Source organism: Phaethon aethereus (genome assembly GCF_964289735.1).
Source record: "Phaethon aethereus genome assembly, chromosome: 4".
Lineage (NCBI taxonomy): Eukaryota > Metazoa > Chordata > Aves > Phaethontiformes > Phaethontidae > Phaethon > Phaethon aethereus.
Genome location: NC_138578.1, coordinates 50,818,676 through 50,826,258, shown reverse-complemented (window position 1 = coordinate 50,826,258; position 7,583 = coordinate 50,818,676).

Here is a 7,583-nt window from a genome sequence, read left to right as displayed (position 1 = left end):
AATCATTGGTATAATTGCCAGATGATGACAGCTTGATGAGAATTTCTTTCTAAGCATTGTTGCCTGTAGTGTATTTTATAAGGAAAGCTCTGGAGACCTTGGTACCTAATGAGCTAAGGTCTCTTAAGAGCACAGTAGATATGTAGAACTGAGTAACAATGAGAACTGAAGTTCCCTCAGATAAGGTATATTGGAAACTGCCCTTTTAACGAGCACTACTGCAGTGCAGAAGTTTATCTCTCCGAGAAACTTAGTTGTACCTCAGATAGACAAAATCAACATATGGGGGTGTATGGCAGTTTTAGTCAGCAGCCGTTTAAGTATCTCAAGGAACCACAACTGACTTCAAATTCAGCATGGGGAGAAGGGGAATAAATAGCCTGGCTTTTGGTAAAATGTAAATAGCACACTGAACAAATACATGAATTATTTTCCCATATGGAATAAACTCAAATATATTGTGTTAGTTTTTTGGCTTGAAGAGTTAAATACATTGTTTTATTAACATTTCATTTTTCTAATATTACAAGAAAAATTAATGCCTCATGACCACATATTAAGTGTCTCCACACAGATTATATCAGGAGTAGAATAAGCATAAGTAAACTACTTACACAAGACTGTTCCAAAGTTTTGAAGCAGCTGTTTCTTAACCACATATAATTCCAGATAAACTGTGTACATCCAACAAAGTGGGTGAAATATAAGAGTACTACAGCTACATAATAGGAAATTGAGGTTAACATTTTGACTCAATATTAGAAAATGTTAAACACAGGGGTGGCTTAAAGGGTGTCACGTAGCAGCCTCAAAAGTTAAATCACAGGCATAGATTTTCCTGGCAGAAGAGGCCAGGCTTCACTTAACTGTCGTTTATGCAAAGTTCCTAAGCAGGTTTGGGTTTTTTACACATTTTCACTGCATGTTTTCCAAAGACTTATGCAGCTATAATTATGCATATTCATTTGCAACTGCTGAGGAGTTAAGCATTTTCTTAGGATATGCTAGAGCTAAATGAAAATAAAATAAAAATAAAATAAATGTTGTAACATTATTTTATATCTTGGGGAAAAAAAAAACCAACATACCAAACAAAGTGTCCATGTTTTGGAAAATTATATTTTACCTTCTGTTTACAACTGCAACCCTGTCTTCCAAACACTGACCTAGTAAACAATTAGGAATTTGTGTCAACTGAAATTAGAGAAGCAGGTAGGTACCTATTCTTTCCTATGATGTCTGATGTTTTTGGTATGTCTCTGCAGTTCTAAAACGGTACTTTTTAGGTATGCCTTTGAAGCTTTAGAGTGGTACTTATAAGGAGGAGAAAATAATAAAAATGTCTGGAATGTACACATTAAATCTCTACTTTAACAATATCCCTTACTCCCTTTCCTGTAGGCTGTAAAAAGTTCTTATGCGGAAAATGTTAAGCTTGATAGTCATTTAGTTATACTAAAGATCATAAAAGTCATTCTTCCTGAGTAAAGAGGGAAAAAATAATAAAGGTGAGCCAAAGCTCTTAGGGTTTTGTTGTTTGTGTCTTTTGAATCTGAACCTGTTTTTTTAATAACAAAAAAGACAAATCACAGAAACTGGACAGCTCACTTCTCGCTCTGTCACAGGCTCACTGCAGCATTATAGGAGAGGTTGTTGCCCAAATAAAGCTGACATAAGGCTGCAATAACGCCATGTCAGGCCCGTTAAACAAAAGACAGAGAAGAGAAATAGAAATGAGAAGAAATTATGCAGGGAAATAATACGTACAGGAGAGCCTAACAAGGGGAACATAAGCTTCAGTCGGTGCTGAAGCTCAGAATTCAACCCAAAGTAAACAAGGACAGTGCAATAGAAAAAGCTGGAGAATTTAGATATTTGTTTTCGCTACAAAAGGAGATGTCTTAAATGGGTTACTCGGAATTTAATTGACATAATTTTGAGAATACTGAGTTTTTAGCTACTCTAAATTAGTGTTTCTAGACTTTTTAAATGTTCAACTTGTTTAAAAATAATAAAAAGAAATGTTCATAACTTTCTCTAACCTTTTGGTTTTGAATTCTTCTAGGGTTGATTTCTGCCTGAAGGTGAATTTAGCCATTTATGGGGGAAAGGTTACTTAGCATGGATGAAGTGAGAGACCACTCTAGACATTATGAATAATAGACATATGAGATAGTCATTTTCATGTTAATGTTATATCTGACCTACATACTTCCTTTACATAAAATGGTCAGAATGCTCCGGGTCACAAGCTAGTCGTCACTTTCCCAAAATCTTCTGGCTCTGTGAAAGCATGTGAATTCTGCGGATTCGAACACAGACTGCAGGTTTTTTGTTTGGCACCAAAACTAAATTGGTCAGTGAGGCTCTCAAGTGCTGTTAAGAATAAAAATATATTTGTATTGTACTTTGAGCATGGGATTACATTTAGCCTCTAACAATGCAGGGCTAAGCATATCTCCTATTTGCAGCTTCCGAGCACATATCATGTGTAGACTCTGATGAGAACTTGTCTACACAGAGTCATACTCAGTTATTCTGCAATTTGAAACCCTCATCACTAATGAACATGCTTCATTTACATTAAAAACACATTTTATTCTCCAGTCATCATCTATCTCCAAGTTCTGAGTTAACTGTTAATTCTGAACACAAGCCTAAAAGAGATGTCTTTCAGTTTCATTTAAATCAAGGCATGGGGCAAAATGCTTCCTGTAGATCACAGTGCACTTAAGAGTGCTTTAAATGTGGAGTCAGGGGATAGCACAAAAGAGCACGGTTGGAGGGCTTGTTTTGTCTAATCCAGTGTATCTAACCATAACTGCAGTCCCCATGCTGTCCACATATACAACACATTTTCTGGGGGACAGTAGCACTAAAAGGGGGTGTGTGTGATGAGGACAGAATAGATGGACAGAGCAGAGTTTATGACTTAAATGTGAGAAATCCTAGACCATGATTCTTCATGGGAAGGTCACAGACCATCTTGAATCACTTTGTGTAACACCTTTCACAGGGAACACTTACTGAAATGCACTGTGAATTTCTCTGAAATGCTTTCCTGCTTGATGGGATTTAGGCTGCTCTCTTCAACAACCACTTTCAGAGATGGCTTAAGTAAGGGGAGCAGTGCTGGCAGACTGAAGATGGCAATGCCCTTGAGAAGCTCTGCAATGAGATAAAAAAAGTAGTTGTAGTTAAAAAAAAAAACAAGCAGTGAAATTGGAGATAAGTGCAAACAATGGCAAGTATTTTGGATGGTTTTGGTTGGGAAAGCTGAATAAAAGTGAATATGGTAGCAGAAAGAAGAGGAATCATACAAAGCTTTAGGGTCACTAAATGACATAAACATTGAATAAGTAGCACAACAACGAGGGAAAGCTTGAATTTTTGACATATGATAGAAGAAGTAGGCAGTAAGACAGATACAGGCTGAAAATCTGAATTAAAATAAGATGAATCAGCTGGACTTACTTATAAACACTTACTATAGGCTGAGTAAGCCAAATTTACTTACAAAATCAAAAGTGTATGTACGAGGAGAAAAATAACAAGGAAGCATTGTTTAAAATGAAAATAAAAATAATAATGTGATAAAATCAAATGGTCATATACTGGAAAAAATTAAATAGATTGCCAAGCATACCAACCTGCTTTTTGCAGTTTGAACTCTTAACAGACTGAACTGTTTGATACATTAATCAACTGTCTGACAAACTGAAGGAGCTGAAAATGTGAAGACTGAAAAGAGACTGAATATATTTGAAAATATAACTACTGTTGAGGACTTGTCAATTATATGTAGTAGAGTATTTTTAATATATTTGGAATTGTTTTCTCATCACAAGTGCTCTGCATATTTGTTATGATGCTATTTCTTTTTCATAAACATAAATGTTCATAAAATCATTATTCTAATGAGATCTGACTTAAAAACCAGCAGGGATCCTCTTTAGTTGTAAAACTCTTCTCAGTAGTCTCTCATCCATTCAGTTACCACCTAGCTCCTTAGCAGCAAACTAGCATGGTGGAAGTTTGCTGTTCTGCTCTCATAAATTCTGTATGTGTTGACACATTTTGGTCAAATGTGACAAAAAACTAAAGGCCACGGAGTTGTGCAGTTTCTTCCAGCATTGTGAGAGGAAGGAACCACAAAGGGAAAGACTATGTGTGATGCTATTATAAAAAATGTTCATCAGTTCTGTTGCAATACATTTGTAGAAATAAGTATACATACATAATAAATGAAGTGATAGGTTTATGTCACAGATGAATCAATACCCTTGATAAGACTGATACCTGTGACCATACAGTGCTCTTCACTAAAATCTTTCCTATTATTTTTGGGGGAAACAATTTAACAGCTCTGGGAAATAGATGAAGAAGAAACAGCTCAAGAAGATACTCATTCTTCTGGTGTATCTTCATTAATTACAGTGAAGGTTCTGCCTCCCTGATTCATGCTGTCTCTGATGAGTAGTGTGCAGAATTGAATGTCTGCAAGGATTTCAAGAGAAGACCTCTCATGAGCAGAGCTATCTCCACAACTTTCCCCTGAATAGTTCCTTCAAATAGAGTCCTCTCTGAGCATAGCAAAGGAGGTCAAGTTGCTTTATACATGTGGTCTATACATGTTAATTGTACTCTGTTTCAACATTTTGGAGTTGATATGTATGCCATCAAAATTTAGGGTCAAAATTAGGGTACTGTGATTCACAATACTTTTAATTAATGATAATAATCTCAAAGTAAGAAAATGTTCAACCTAGTAGATGGTTGTATAATCTAACAGTGATATTTCAATCTAAAACAAATGCTCATGTAGCAAAGCTAAACTAAAGACATAGATCCCTCTGGCAATATGTAGTCCAGTCGGTGCTCTGAATTAGGCAAGAGTTTCCTGTGAAAGTCTGATGAACACCACATCATGAAACATGTGTGCAAGTGCTTTATTTTAAGTTTTGCAATAAGTCTTCCTTCTGAGATTCTAGTGTTTATTTTGGGAACGTAATTCTCTAAAGCTGCAAGTATTTTTCTTGAGAAAATAAACAGTAACTACTGTAATGGAGAATATGATCCGTTGTTCCATTTAAATTAATAGTTTTTACTCTGCAATTTGTGCTCTAAATTTTTCGGATCCTCCATATCTGTAAGAGGCTATTTATATATTCAGACTATTAAGCTTTCAAAGCTCTCAGATACCTGGTTGATAAATTACAGACAACACAGCATCAAAGAAAAGGGGAGAAAGAAAAAAAAAAAAAAGCAGCAAGTCTTTGGAAAAAAATCTTTGTATTTCGAATTTTAAAACATATTCCCAAATCAAATATGTTTTATCAGAACAAAAATATTTTATCCCTAAGTTTATTTCTTACACTAAATAGTCAGTTCTGTCAGCAGATGAAGGATTGAAAGACAGGAATAGAATAAGGGAGTATGGAGGCCAAGAACAAGAGCTATGAAGTATATTTAAAATACACATATATTACTCTAAGTAGTATACGATGAATAGTATAGGTATTACCAGTTTTATTTTTTTTTATTAAGGAAGTGAATACTGACAAGATGTTCCTTATATCTAAAGGGCAGAAACCAGTATAATAATAGGGTTATAAATCTTCTATGATTGTATTACATTTTAAGATTATACTACAATATGCTTCATCATACCTCACAATATTTTAGTGGTGTATATCAGTATCATTGATTAGACATACTTTTCTCAAACTAGGCTTAAGAATGACTATTATTCTGTCTTGAAGTTAAGCTTTCACGTATGTGGGAAGGTCGTTTAGATAAACAGTGATGCTGCAATGCAAATATTTAAATAGACTGATAGAAGACTGGGAAAAGGAAGTTACCTCGGGTCAGCTAGAAGTCTATTAAAGATGAATCTATAAAACCAGCAAATACTGATGGCAGTACAAAATAGACTGGTAGCTGCTGTACAAATGTTATATTATACATTAGTACTGAGCCACTAACATGAATATGTTTTACTGTAACTACTCCAGTCCTGCGCCATTTCTGTTCACCCATCATGCAAGTGAGTATAAAATTTAAATTGGATTAATCTAACCAATCCAGGAATGCCCAGAATGTATGGAGGTAGCAAGCAAACAGCTTATAATGGAATGAGACACAAACATTGTCATGGTTTAACCCCATGGGGCAACCAAGCCCCACGCAGCCACTCACTCACTCACTCCTCATGGTGGAACAGGGGAGAGAATCGGAAGAGTAAAAGTGAGGAAACTCATGGTTTGAGACAAAGGCAGTTTAATAGGGAAAGCAAAAGCCACGCACACAAGCAAAGCAAAACAAGGAATTCATTCACTGCTCCCCATGGGCAGGCAGGGGTTCAGCCATCTCCAGGGAAGCAGGGCTCCATCACGCGTAACGGTTACTTTGGAAGACAGATGCCATAACTCTGAACGTCCCTCCACCCCTTCCTTCTTCTTCATCCCAACTTTATACACTAAGCATGACATTGTATGGTAGGGAATATCCCTTTGGCCAGCCTGGGCCAGCTGTCCTGGCTGTGTCCCCCCCCAGCTCCCCGTGCACCCCCAGCCTGCTCACTGGCAGGCCAGCACGAGCAGCTGGACTGTCCTTGACTACTTAGCAACAACCCAGAACATCGGCACGTTATCAACATTTTTTCATCCCAAATCCAAAACGCAGCCTCACACTAGCTTCTGTGAAGAAAATAACTCTATCCCAGCCGGAAACAGGACAAACCAGGTATGGAGACTGGTTGATAGGAATACATTCTTTTTAATACACAACTAATTCAAATCTAATTATCTTGAAGTAGAAAGGGAATATTAAGTATCTTGTTAAAATAGCTAAGAGATCAGGCAGAAGCCAAAGGCAACAGTGGCAATGATGTGAGGGAGCTGACATAAGGCTGGAAGTCTGTAAAGGCTAGAGAGGAGGAAAGAAAGCATAAAAGCAACCTGAATCAAGTCATGAAGAAGTAAAGAAAAAATCTAATGTATCATCTGCACAGTATAAGACAGTCGCTCGCAAAAGGTGTATGTGTAGAACTTGGAATATATAAAGTGGTGTTTGAGTGATTACAAGTTACAGCAGTCTATATTATGCCTTTTTTGGTGTGTTTGGTTTTTTTTTCCTCCAGTTCAGCTCCTCTGATATCTTAGAGGGTGCAGCAGGTTAGCTGTACCTGGCTTGTAGTCCCAATGTCAGTCCCTGCAGCAGGAGTGTTCCAAGTTGTTTTCTTCTGAGGTGCTCTAGGAGATGGACATTCCCTCTCTCTCCTCCCCCAGAATGAAAGCAAACCACTCATTCCATGGAAGAATGCTCAGATGGAGTCTCACATCGACTTCCCTAATACTAAGGCTTTATTTTGTCTTGTAGACTTTGACCTCAGGAATAGGCATACTCTTTGCCAGTGAAATCTTCTGCATCTGCGGGCTCTGATGGAGAAAGCCTGAACTTTCAGCACGTTCTATGTTCCACCTTTCATTCTCTCCTTCCTTTAACCATCTGTACCAGTATGGTACAGGCATTTGCAGATGCAGAAGCACAGTTTGGCAAGCAAGTGCCAATTTGCCAGCACT